This window comes from Bubalus bubalis, chromosome 6 (genome assembly GCF_019923935.1).
Source record: "Bubalus bubalis isolate 160015118507 breed Murrah chromosome 6, NDDB_SH_1, whole genome shotgun sequence".
Taxonomy (NCBI): Eukaryota; Metazoa; Chordata; class Mammalia; order Artiodactyla; family Bovidae; genus Bubalus; species Bubalus bubalis.
This window is the reverse complement of record NC_059162.1, coordinates 103854544-103868625: the sequence shown is the minus strand read 5'-3', so window position 1 is coordinate 103868625 and position 14082 is coordinate 103854544. Positions and strand designations below refer to the sequence as shown.

The following is a 14082-nucleotide window of genomic DNA, read 5'->3' as shown; positions in this document are numbered from 1 at the left end:
GATTCCAGTTGTGCATCGAGCTAGTCACTCAGGGTTCTTGCAGGGATGACGGTCAACCTTCTCCAGGGTTCAGGCAGGGGTGAAATGACCACATGAAAGTCCAGACAAGCAATGACTGGCCAAAAGGGATGTGGGAGGATCTTTAGATCAACACCAACCCAAAGCCCAATTCCAAGCTCATCCCAATGGACACGTGATTTCTGCCTCCCACCCCACCCCCGTTCCTCACACATAAATTGCTCATATCATTCTCTCTCTTTCCCACACTCTCCCTGCCCCCTAATACATACAGTTACATAAAAGCATCTTAAACATAGGACCCAACTTCTTCAGTCTGGGGGAGGACCAGGAGATGGTGGGAGCTGCTGGGGCGCACGGTCTGATCATTAGTTGAAATTACATAATCATGCAAACAAGAGCTGGAGAACCGCTTAGGTGGAGATCAGTTTAGCGCACACCGCAGGCGCCCCTTTTCCCCTCCCCCGACAGCCTGAAAGCAAGTAAGTTTTAACACAACCACAACCGAAGCACCAGACTCGGCTGGGGGGTGGCGAGCAGCCGACTGCTGAGGTTACAATTCCAATGGTGGCCCGAAACTTGAGGTGTATAGCAGGAAGAGCGCCAAGCAGCCGCTCACCCAGCAGCCAGACCCCGAAGACCCTCCTGCCTGCACCCTAGACCCCCAAAGTTCAAGGGCGGGCCGAGCCAAAGAAATCATCCAGACCTGCGAACCTGCAACATGAACCAAAAAAGCCGCGATCAACCAAAGCCTGGCCGTTAATCAACCAAACCTTAGCCTGGCCCCCAGCGCCTCGCCAGGACTTTCGTCCAAGTCTCTGCGAGTTCAGGTTGTCTGACACGCTCAGGAAAAGAGTCCTCCAGCAGCTCCTACCGTCTCAGCGAAAGCCACTTAGCACCAGCGGTGTTTCTAATTTTGAAGGATGGTAAAATGTGGGACACAACTGGAAGAGGGGGTACTTGCTTTGCTAGCGGTAAGGCAAGACTCCCCAAGAGAGGAAGACTTTGGGTTTGCTTTGGTTTTCTTGGGGTGGGCACGAGGTTGTGATTTTGCTTTGGGAACATTTGCAGAGGGGCGCTAGGATTTCAGGGAGCTGGAGATCTCCCATCTGCCTGGGCACCTAGCATCCTCCGGATTTCATTTTCGGCGACAGAGAGGGCTCGCGGGGGGCTGGGGGTTGGGGGTTGCTGAACAATCCTGGAGCCGCAGCCAGGGCAGCTGAAGAAACTGCAGGTTCTGCGGTGGACTAGGCATCCGCCGGACCACTGAGGTTCAAAGCAGAGCCGGCCGCCAGTGCGCGGGTGCAGCCCGGCCGCCAGGAGCTGCGAGCGCTCGGCGCGCACAGGGTTACAGCCGCCGCCGCCGCCGTGATTGACGCGCGGGGGTCACTTGAGGCTCCCGCCGCTCCCCCGGCACCCGACCGGGCAGCCCGCTCAGCCCACCGAGGGCAACGCAGGCCCCGCGGCCGCCCACCCGGTCGTTCCCCGCGCCTCTGCCCGCGGACACCTCGCCCAAGAAGGGCCACGACAACATGGAATCGCAGCTCGTTATTTCACTTGCCCGTGGCGGCCGCCGGCAAAAAAACAATAAATAAAATGCGAGGCAACCATCAGCCGAATAAAAATCCAGAGTCCCCTACCTTCGGCCTTGGGATGGCACACTGGTCCTGTGTTCTCTGACCCACGGATCCAGCCCCTTCTTCATGAATTATTCCGGTCAGTCAGGATTTTGTGCATTTTTTTCCTGAACACCTGTTTCAAGTAAGGGGTAAAGACCTTATTGAAAGAACTGTCCTTAAAAAATAAGCTGTGCACACATATGTCCATCCAGGCATGCATGCGTGTTTGTATACACACATATGCACACGAAATATACATGTACATTGAAGCACCAAACTAGGCAGTTGGATAATGGGAGAGTCGGCTGGTTGTGAGCATGCTCGCGCCGGGAACAGATCCACCCTCTGTTATTCCTCTGAATAAATATAAATCACGATCAGAAACCCAAACAGCAGCATCCCTCTTGAATTCCTGCTGCTGAAAAACACAGAATAAACGCAGCCCGGAGACATGGCATCTAATCAGCAGCTGTTTTCTGAATCCAGAGCCAACCCCTGCCTACCCTGTCTTTTCCACTATGAGTTCAGACCTTTTTTGAAAGGGGTTTTAACCTTTTAAAGATACAGTACACCAATTATCACTTCTGAATAGCTGTCACTCCAAGAGCAGGAAGCCAGTCCCATGCCTAAAGCCACAGGGCAGGCTTGCACGCAGAGATAATGATTCCATTCATCGGTGCCTTTTTACAAACATACAAACATATATATACACACACAGAGAACTAGCAAAGGCAAGCCATAAAACTAGACACATAGTTGTTGCAGTGACGAGTTCCTCAGTGACTAATCAGCATGTTATGTAAACACTACCATCCTTCACTTCGGAACACACATGTTCATGGGGTGAGACAGTTCCAGGGACACTTGTCAGCATGAGTGCCACCCCTCAGAAGCCCCTACCTGCTGGGAAAGGACCAGGAAGCCTGGCAGGGCAGCTGAAGGAAGTGGGGGGGGGGGCCTGCCAGCTCAAAATTAACCACAGGGCACTGCCACGTCCTCAAATTAAAGAATCCTCTAGCACTACTTATAATGTAATCTAGAACCAGATCTTGTTCCAACACACATTTTTTTTTCCAACCAGAATCTGAAATCAGAACCACAACCTGAACCTTCACCATCTCTAAGATCCAGACGTAGGTCCTTCTTCTTCAAGATTTTGTTAACAAGAGGGTTTTGTTTGGTTGTTGGGTTTTTGTTTCTTTTTTTTTTTTTTTTTCACCAGGGCTAGATTAAGATGAAGATAGAAAAATGGGTGCTGGGGATTGAGGATAAACAACCCCCACCCTGCCCTAATTTTTTTTTTTTTAATTAAGTACTTTAGCCACCCAGGTGGTGTTTATTAGTCCAGTTTTGCTTTGGCTTTTAAAGAAGCAGCACTGAGAAGAAACCAAAACTCCCCACCTCATATATGTTTGGAAGGAATGAAAATGCCTTTTACAGTTTCTTTTTCACCCCAAGAACCCCAGGGCTTCAGAATGGTGCTGGCTGTTGGTCCCTTGGTTCCCGCCCAGCAGCAACAACACTAGTAGCTTACCTGAAAAGCCACCCTGATGTTCCCACAGCCACTCCTGGCCAGTCCCTCTGGCCCTGGCCTCAGAGCCCACCCTCCCTGGGCAAAGCACTAAAACCAATGCACTGCCACCCTCTCACCTCATCACAGCCACTGCCTGCACTGCCCGCTCCCAGTCACTCACACACACACACACACACACACACACACACACACCCTCCCTTCTCTCCCAGCTTCCAGGGCTCTTTAGCAGAAAATTATCATATTTCATGTGTCATCACCCAAGCTAGCTGGGCCTTTCACTGATTGGCTGGGCACCCGCAGCCGGAAATGTCAACAGCCACACAGCTTGGAACTGACTCTCCCGCGGCCACCCCAGACCTGAGCCCAGGAGGCTCCGTGACAAGGTGAAGACCTCCCACCGGGAGCTTGTCACTCTTCTCCCTGGTCTGCCTCAGGCCCTCTCCTCCCTGCTGGTCTCCCTACACCCCCCTGGGGGAGGGGACCTCCAGGAGATGTGGATCCAGTCTCTCCAGCCAAGCTAGGAACTGAACTGCCTCCAACTGCAGGGAGGAAGGGAGCCACTGAAATTCCTGTTCTTCCCAGCAGGAAGATGTCTCCATTCGGTTTTAAAAATTTAGAGAAAGTGTTCCTGATAAAAAACTCTCTCTCCTCACACTGAAAAAGAAAACTTATCAGTAAGGCTTGGTGAAAACAAGATTGTTTATCCTCGGCAGTTTATCTGTTGCTGCTCTTTATCCCACATCTAATATCATATGCACTAAGGTATCATAACCATAATATCCCAAGGGAAACCGGAAGACAATTTTGTCCATCCTCTTCCCTTAAATAGAACAGCTCTTAGCCCTCCAGGAAAACTCACCAGAAAAAGAGGCTTCCTAACTTGGCTACCCAATGCTTTGTGATGCCGCACAAGTGTTTCAGAGTTAACTGGTCTTTGTAGTGACCAACCTGAGTCATTTTGACTGTAACTGAAGCATAGTCTCTCCGGCTGTATCTTTAGCAGGTTCAGTGTGACTCACCATTTCAGTCTCACCTCACTGTGTTCTCCTGGCTAAATTAAACCCCATCTCTCTGGACTGTGGTGTAAAAGTTGTTTCTCAAACCTTTAATTATGCTGCTTTGTTCTTTAGACTTCAGAGACAAGCCTCCCAGAGCTGATGTAGTTCAAAGGTTATTCCATTAAGCCATGCATGTGATGCTTCACTCGTGTCGGCTGTTTCTACTCTGGAGTTTTGGGTTTGGGGGAGAGAAAATTGGGCTCAGACATTTACTCCCTCCTTCTCTCCAAAAACAAAACAAAACCAAACCCCATATGTACATGACTGAAACAATAGTGGCAGTGCTGGGACCCAGAGAAAGATGTCATCAACAAAGCCAACATTTTGAAGAATATGGGGAAGATATGAAGTAGATGAGACATCTGTTAGGAAAGGCTGATTACTGCTGATAAGTTCACGCATGATTCTGCCTAGGCCCCTTAAGAAGAAAGTACACAGACTTCCAGAAAAGGGTCCTGGAAAACCCCAAGCTCAGAGGATCAAAGGTCACATGAGGGTCACAGGCATCAGCTCAGAGGCAAATGAAAGGACATTAGGAACTAGGAAGATTCTCTCCACACAGAACAGCAATTATTCCCTAACATCTTTGGAAAGTGAGAAGTTTGTCCCTAATATAGGAAAAAGTCAAAGTCTCAATAGGGATAGCACCCCATTTTATTTAGGTATCCCACACATACACACGCACATACACACACACACGCGCGTGCACACACACACACACACACACACACAAAGATGAAGAAGACAGAAAAAACAGAAGAAGAAAAATCTTTATAATCAAATAAGACACAAGTCATAACAGAGAAATCCAGAACAGCCTATATTAGTCTAATAGAAGTACTGGAAGGAGATGACATCATTAAGAAAGGGGGAAAGCAACAATCAAGGGAGAAATAGAAGAACATTTCCTCGAGCTGATGAGACTGGAGGCCTTAGATCATATGGGTCTGAGTGCTGAGTAGCAGGATTACTGAAAGAATACACAATTCTAGATGCAGTCTCTGACTCCAAGAACAAAGGGAAACAACTACAGGCTTCCTGATAGAGGAGAAAAATCAGGTTGCTTAGAAGGAAAGAAAATCAGGCTGACAGTATACCTCACATCTGCAACACGAGGCTAAAAGACAGTGGCACGATTTTTATAAAATTCTCAGGAAATCTTATTGTAACTCAAGAATTCAACCATCTGCCAAATTATAATTTCTCTCACATGTGATGACAAAAGAAAGGCATGTTCAAAGACACAGAAATATCTTTATTAAATTAAAAAAAAAAAAAGATTACTTGAAGATCTGTTCCAGACAATGGAAAAAATAAGCCAGAATAATAAACTCAAGAAAAAAGATATTATATAAGAAAATGTAATGAATAAAGCCAATAAAATGTATGGTTGAGTACAAATACAATTGATAATGTAGTAGTAAAGTTTAATTTAATTGTTAACATAAGATAGGTAGAAAGAAAGAGAGGACTAGAGAAAGAAATCAAGAAATCTGGACTTAAATTTCTATATGATTTCATCCAAAACACTGCAAAATCTCAATGGAGATGGGTAAGTAAAATCACTAGAACAAAAAAGTAGGGTGGGAGGATCATTATGGAAGGCAATTACAACTCCATTTATCACCTCTCTTCCCAAGACCACATTAAAATGTAATAAAGAATTTTTTAAGTTCAAATACACAATGAGAAAGAAAACAGTAGAAGAGCCATTAGCCAAGAAAACTGAAAAAGAAGAATAAAGAGGAACTGAATTTATCAGCTATGAGTATCTACTTAAATGCTACAATAAATAAAATAATATAGCACAATTGCAGAAACCTAAAAATGGATGATGGAATTGAATAAAGTTAAGAAACAGCTTCAAGTATAGTGTTTGCTATGTAATAGGTGATAAAAACTGAATTTCAAATCAATGGGAGGAAAAAATGTATTGCTCAATAAACAGTGTCAGTGTGGTGTTCGGTATTGCTCCTAACTCATACCTTATACAAAATATATTCTATTTCCACACATACACACACACACAATACTGCAAGGAAAAACAGGTGCTACGACTGACCAATAAATCATGGAATGTTATAAAGTTGCTGGGGTTTTTTTCCCCTAATAGTGGAAAGAATAGAAAAATAGTGGTTATTCAGTCTATTTAAATACCATTGTGGTAGGTTACATAATAGCCCCCCAAAGACATTCACTTATGGAAACTGAATATCACCTTATATGGCGAAAGATGTGTCTAATTGAAGACTCTTGAGATGGGAAGGTCATCCTGGATTATCTGCTGCTGCTGCTGCTAAGTCACTTCAGTTGTGTCCAACTCTGTGCGACCCCAGCGATGGCAGCCCACTAGGCTCCTCTGTCCCTGGGATTCTCCAGGCAAGAATACTGGAGTGGGTTGCCATTTCCTTCTCCAATGCATGAAAGTGAAAGTGAAGTCCATCAGTTGTGCCCAACTCTTAGCGACCTCATGGACTGCAGCCTACCAGGCTCCTCCGTCCATGGGATTTTCCAGGCAAGAGTACTGGAGTGGGTTGCCATTGCCTTCTCCGCTGGATTATCTGGGAAGGTACTAAATATAATCAGAGTAACCTTATAAGATGGGGGCTGAAAAAGAAAACAATAATCAAAACAAAAAGACAACCCACAGATGGGGAAGAAATGTTTGCAAATGTCATGACCAATAAGCGATTAGTCTCCAAAATGTACAAACAGTTTATGACACTTAACAGCATCAAAACAGTCCACTCAAAAAATGGGCAGAAGAACTGAATAGACATTTCTCCAATGAGGACATATAAATGGCCAAAGACACAAAAGATGTTCAACATTGCTAATTACTAGAGAAACGCAAATCAAAACTACAATGAGATACCACCTCACACCAGTCAGAATGGCTATCATCAAAAAATCCACAACAAAAGCTGGAGAACATGTGGAGAGAAGGGAATCCCCCTGTACTGTTAGTACAGCCACTATAGAGAACAGTATGGAGGTTCCTTAAAAAAACTAAAACCAGACCTACCATATGACATTTCAATCCCACTCCCGAGCATATATCCAGAAAAAAAAATGATCAGAAAGGACACATGCACCCCAATATTCATTGCAGCACTCTTTACAATAGCCGAAACATGAAAGCAACTTAAGTGTTCATCAGCAGAGGAATGGATAAAGAAGATGTGGTACATATATACAATGGGCTATTACTCAACCATTAAAAAGAATGAAATAATACCAACTGCAGCAACATGGATGGACCTACAGAGTGTCATACTGTAATGAAGTAAGTCAGGAAGAGAAGGAAAAATATCATATGACATTCCTTATATATGGAATCTAAAAAGAAATGACACAAATGAACTTACTTACAAAACAGAAAAGAGACTCACAGACTTAGAAAACGAACTTATGGTTTCTGGCTAGGGAGGATAGTTAGGGCGTTTGGGATGGACATGTCCACACTGCTATATTCAAAAATGGATAAGCAAAAAGGGCCTCCTGTATAGCACATGGAACTCTGCTCTGTGTTATGTGACAGTCTGGATGGGAGTGGGGTTTGAGAGAGAATGGATACACGTATATGTATGGCTGAATTTCTTTGTGGAAACTACCACAACATTGTTAATTGGCTATACTTCAGTATAACATGGCTTCCCTGGTGGCTCAGACGGTAAAGAAGTCACCTGCAATGCGGGAGACCTGGGTTCGATTCCTGGGTTGGGAAGATCCCCTGGAGGAGGGTATGGCAACCTACTCCAGCATTCTTGCCTGGAGAGTCCCCATGGACAGAGGAGTCTGGTGGGCTACAGTCCATGGGGTAGCAAAGAGTCAGACAGGACTGAGTGACTAAGTGCACACACACACAACACAACATAAAAAGTTTAAAATTTGAAAACATAAATAAAGCACATGAATAATAAAAAAAGAAAAGGAAAAGAGAGAGGGAGGCAGAAGGCAGAGAGGAGAAGGAAATGTGACCACAGAGGCCAAGATTGGCATGATGCAGCTACAAACCAAGAAAACCAGAAGCACCAGAAGCCGAAAGAGGCAAGGAACAGATCCTCCCCTTAGAGGTTCTGGAGGAAGCACAGCCCTGCTGACACCCTGATCTTAGCCCAGTGAAACTGATTTCACATTTCTGGACTCCATAATTCTAAGGAAATAAAATATTGTTTTAAGCCCCAAAGTCTGTGGTCATTTGTTATAGAAGCCATAGTAAACTAATACATCCACTATGATGAGAGACAGTACTTCCTAGGGATTACAATAATTATTATTACCAGCAACAATACTTACTGTATGCCTGGCACTGTTAAATTATATACAGATCTAATCTCATTTAATTCGCATGCAAGGTGGCAATAGAGAGTTGAAGTTAATATGGCTCTACCACATAGTAGCATGTATGCCTGGGCAAGCTATATAACCTTCTAAAGCTGCTTTGTCTCATCCATAAAGTAGAGGTGGTACCTAACTGTCAGGGTCGTTGAGGATAAAGTGAAACTATCTATGTAAAGGGCTTAGAACACTGCCTGGCAATAAAGACTCCACAAATAATAATTCATAATGGGAACGTTCTTCCTTATGCCGGGCAGCAGTCTGTCTCCCAGAGCATCTCTCACTGATTCTAGTTCTTCCCTTTGGGTACTTATAGAACAAAAGTCTCTCCAAACCACCTGACTGTCAATCAAATATCTAAAGACAATGATCATCTCATTAATAGTCTCAGCTTTGGGAACTTCCCTGGTGGTCCACACTCCCACTGCGGGGGGCCCATCTTCGGTCCATGGTCAGGGAACTAACTGGATCCCACATGCCACAACTAAAAGACCTCACATGCAACAACAAAGACTGAAGATCCTGTGTGCCAAAACTAAGTCCTGGTACAGCTAAATAAATTAATTAAAAAAAAAATTTTTTTTAAGAGTCTCAGCTTCTCCAGACTGAAAGTAACCAATGCCTTCAATCACCACTCTTGTGAATGCATCATAGTTCCTTTCTCATCCTGACCACCTCCTCTGGACATATTCTTGCATATCTTTAGATAAGATCCCAGACTTATCACCATTCTTGTTCTAGAACAGCAGTTGGGAAACTAGCCCTCAATGCAGGTTATATTTTTTAACAGTCTATGAGCTAAGAATGGTTTTTACATTTCTTAAGAATTGTAAAAAAAAAAAAAGAAGAAGAAGAAGAATTTTCAATATAAACTATATATGGCCTGCAAAGTTGAAAATATTTATTGTGTGGCCTTTTTCAGAAAAAGTTTGCCAATTCCTGTTCTAGAAGATCCTATACTTCTATCAATACAATGTAATATTATCCAAGACATTTGTGCAAACAAAAAAGTCTTTTGCACTCTTGTATCATACCAACTTAACTGTAAGGCTGCTAACTATTCAATCAGTACCCATTTTCTCTCCCCTTCTTACTTAGTAGTAAAAATCTTAGCTAGGAATATGGCTACCAGTTTAATACTACATTTCCCAGTCTCCCTTGTCACAAGGTGTGGCCAGGAGGCAAAGTTCTAGCCAATGGGATGTAACCAGACATAACCAGTGTAATTTTCCAGTCCTGCTCTTAAAGGGGAGGCTCATGCCCTTCCCATTCCCCTTTCCCATTGGGTGGAATGTGGATCTGACAGTCCTGTGATGAATTAGCAGAGCAACAACACAGAAGGATCAAGGGTCTCTGGTGCTGCCATTTTACCCAATACTGCTTATTCTCAGTCTGAGAGAGAAATAAACTTGTAGTTTACTTAAGCCATTGTTATTTTAGGTCTTTGTGACAGCAAGCGAATCTATGCCCTAACCAATACAACTATCAATTTTAACTCCCGAGTGTTTTATATATTTGTGGCCGCTAAGACACACATCTCCTCCACTCTCCAATCATGCAGTTAATTTTCTGGACACCATCACAAGACCTTGCATCGACCTTGTAAGAACCAGTCTATCATTTTACCCTGGCATCTGGGACTCAATTCTGTCATCCAAAGTAGCTACTGTCCTTTCTAATTTCATGCCATTTTTCAAGAAGCACTTTAGGTGTGGCACTCTAACTAAATACAGTGCTTATCAAAGTACATGATAAATGTTAAGTATAATGTAGTGGAGAAGACTGTGACCTCAGTTTGTGGGGGAAGAAAATAACAGATTAAACTAAGGTCAAATGAAGGAGAAGGTGTGGAGGATGGAGACAAGCAGCTATGAGGAGCTTACTGTGTTCCAGGCACTCTTCTGTGAACTTCCTCAGTGTTCAGTTCAGTTCAGTCTCTCAGTTGTGTCCGACTCTTTCAGACCCCATGAGAAACGCTGAGCTGGAGTTGGTGATGGACAGGGAGGCCTGGCGTGCTGCGGTTCATGGGGTAGCAAAGAGTCGGATACGACTGAGTGACTGAACTGAACCGCAACACACCAGGCCTCCCTGTCCATCACCAACTCCCGGAGTTTACCCAAACTCATGTCCATTGAGTCGGTGATGCCATCCAACCATCTCATCCTCTGTTGTCCTCTTCTCCTCCTGCCCTCAATCTTTCCCACCATCAGAGTCTTTTCCAATCAGTCAGCTCTTCGCAACAGGTGGCCAAAGTATTGGAGTTTCAGCTTCAACATCAGTCCTTCCAATGAACACGCAGGACTGATCTCCTTTAGGATGGACTGGTTGGATCTCCTGGCAGTCCAAGGGACTCTCAAGAGTCTTCTCCAACACCACAGTTCAAAAGCATCAATTCTTCAGCGCTCAGCTTTCTTCACAGTCCAACTCTCACATCCATACATGACCACAGGAAACACCATAGCCTTGACTAGACGGACCTTTGTTGGCAAAGTAATGTCTCTGCTTTTGAATATGCTATCTAGGTTGGTCATAACTTTCCTTCCAAGAAGTAAGCATCTTTTAATTTCATGGCTGCAGTCACCATCTGCCATGATTTTGGAGCCCCCCAAAAATAAAGTCAGCCACTGTTTCCACTGTTTCCCCATCTATTTGCCATGAAGTGATGGGACCAGATGCCATGATCTTAGTTTTCTGAATGTTAAGCTTTAAGCCAACCTTTTCACTCTCCTCTTTCACCTTCATCAAGAGGCTCTTTAGTTCTTCCTCACTTTCTGCCATAAGGGTGGTATCATCTGTATATCTGAGGTTATTAATATTTCTCCAGGCAATCTTGATTCCAGCTTGTGCTTCTTCCAGCCCCGCGTTTCTCATGATGTCCTCTGCATAGAAGTTAAATAAGCAGGGTGACAATATACAGCCTTGATGTACTCCTTTTCCTATTTGGAACCAGTCTGTTGTTCCATGTCCAGTTCTAACTGTTGCTTCCTAACCTGCATATAGGTTTCTCAAGAGGCAGGTCAGGTGGTCTGGTATTCCCATCTATTTCAGAATTTTCCACAGTTTATTGTGATCCACACAGTCAAAGGCTTTGGCATAGTCAATAAAATACAAATTGATGTTTTTCTGGAACTCTCTCGCTTTTTCAGTGATCCAGCATTATCTCATTTATTAAATATTTCACTCATTCATTCATTCACTCATTCATTTTTAAAGCACTAATTTTAATTTTTTGAAACAGTAACTACTAATATCCCAGTTGGGGCAGAAAACTATTATCCATAAACACTGATGAAAACAGAGCCCATCCAAAGCTCTCTTTATCTAAGACCATGGGCACCCACCCTCTGTGGACACCTGAAGAGTTTATTGCTGGCTTTCCTTGCAAGATTTAGAGTCAAAGATAAAAATACCCCAAGTACCAAACTCAGGAACTGTTCAGTGTAGAACAGTGGACAGTATTTTCAGAAACCTCTGCCATCTTAAGACAGGTGAGAAGTAAGTACATGTTGGCCTTCTACAAAGCAGGATGGCAGAAAGAGTGTGGAGGCTCTGAGTAATGTCAGACTATACGGATTCAAACCCTCTGGGTTTGAGCCAACTGCTTAATCCTTTCCTGCCTCAGGTTTCCTTATCTGCAAAATGGGGACGTGTTATTCTTACCAAACCATCTCCAAGACAGGTTTCCACCCTCTTTTTTGCAGATGATGAATATGATCATGAGTATGTCCTTGTCCGAAGGTAATCATCTAGTAAAATGTCAGCATGAGGCTTAAACCTTAGGTCTTTTTGATTCCCATCTCATGCCCATATGATCAAAGAGAAAGATAGAAAATAAAGTTACTGAATCATGCTGAAAAAGATGACCTGCCCACCAGAGGGAAGGTCAGAAAACTCTTAATGTGGTACTTGAGATGAGAGACAACTGAGGATAATGAGGTTTTCTTCTAACTTCCTTCAGAGCTTCCATCACTTAGGCTGGAACAACACCCTAGAATGGTGTTTAAAAAACAGAGTGCTGGCTCAAGACCCAATCCCTTTTGACAGTCATTCACCCTGTCTTGGATCTTGGTAGGGTGGTTTCCAATACATAAAAAACCAGCCAAGGTCAATGTGTATCTCCTTTCTTGCTTCTGGTTACCTAAAAGTGCATTTTTCAGACTCTAAAGGCACACACAGGCAAAACAAACAAAACCTTAGGGCACTGGTTCTTAACCTTTCTTTCACCTCTCACACCTAAGATATGAGAGGCACCATCTGGGACCTCAGTAACCAGGGAAGAAGATCGGAAAAGTTTCTAGTGCAAAAGGAGTGTAGTATAACACAAAACAAACTTCTCAGACCTGGTGAGACCCTACTGTGGGCAGCCAGTGACATGGCATCCAGGTGCCCCAAATGGGTACTCTGAGTGCCAACTCTGCACTGAGACAGACCTCACAGCTCCCATTCCATGTGACCACCTGGCTTCTGTTTGCATATCCTGGCAACATCAAGTCTACATGTGTGTACAGGGTACAGGGTGCGGGAAAGGCTGTCTTTCAGCAACTCACAGCCCACCTAAGAATGCCGCAAGAACAAACAAGGGAAAGTCATAATAAAAAGCAAGTCAGAGTCTTTGAAACTTTGGAAATGGTCTTGCTACTCCTTGAAACTGTCACCCACTAACTTTAGCATCCTTCAGGTGAACTATCTACAAGAGTTATGACTATGGTATTCTAATGGGATTTTCTATTTCCCTCATCCCTCTATACTTAATTGGAATTCTTCTGTAAGGAAGAGTTGTCCTTTCTATCTATAAAATAAAAGCTCATCCAACTTTTATTTTTATCAAATATGGACTCATGGATAGTTATTTTATTCTTTGAGTTATGACCAAATTTTTACATTTTATTTCAGCTAAAATTGTCTCAACTTTGGCCATTGGGAGCTGTTTTATGTTAGTTCCTGTATTTGACACAATCCTGCTGTGGTTTTTTTGCTGTTGATTAGCACCACAAGATGCTCCACAATCATCTTGTATTTTCCCTGCTCAGTCCTGGAGTTTATTTTTCCAAGAAGAAACTTGGATATCCTCTTCTTGGATAATGGCATTTAGAAACCGAGACTTGAGCACTAAGTGTGCTCACTGCTACCTGAATGCATTGTTTCTAGGCCATCTTAGTGGTTGTCAGTCTGGCTAGAGGTTTATTAATTTCATTTATCTTTTCAAAGAACCAGCTTTTGGTTTGATTAATAATTCCAAATTGCTTTTCTGTTTTCAATTCATTGATTGCTGAACTTATTTTTATTGTTTCCCTCCTTCTGATGGCTTTAGTTTTAATTTTTTCTTATTTCTCTAGTGTTGCTTTTTTTAAGACAGATATTTCTATTACTAATTGGAGACCTCTCTTCTTTTCTAATATAAATCATTTAACACTATCATTTCCCATCTAAGCACTGTTCAGCTGCATCTCACAAATTTGACAAGTTATATTTTCTTTTCATTCAGTTCAAAATATTTTTAATTATTCTTCTT

General features: G+C 43.3%; 1 protein-coding gene across 5 annotated transcripts in view; it reads right to left on the bottom strand.

The window, feature by feature from the left end:
- Positions 1 to 14082, bottom strand: part of HIVEP3 (HIVEP zinc finger 3) — a 561080-nt gene that overhangs the window by 440027 nt on the left and 106971 nt on the right. For 4 of the 5 annotated variants that reach the window (XM_044945171.2, XM_006050940.4, XM_044945170.2 and 1 more), the window contains one exon: positions 1659 to 1770. The gene's annotated coding sequence lies outside the window, so the exon portion shown is untranslated. Of the gene's footprint in view, positions 1 to 1658; positions 3327 to 14082 lie in introns of those variants that run through there. The other variant, XM_025289479.3, reaches the window with a different exon arrangement.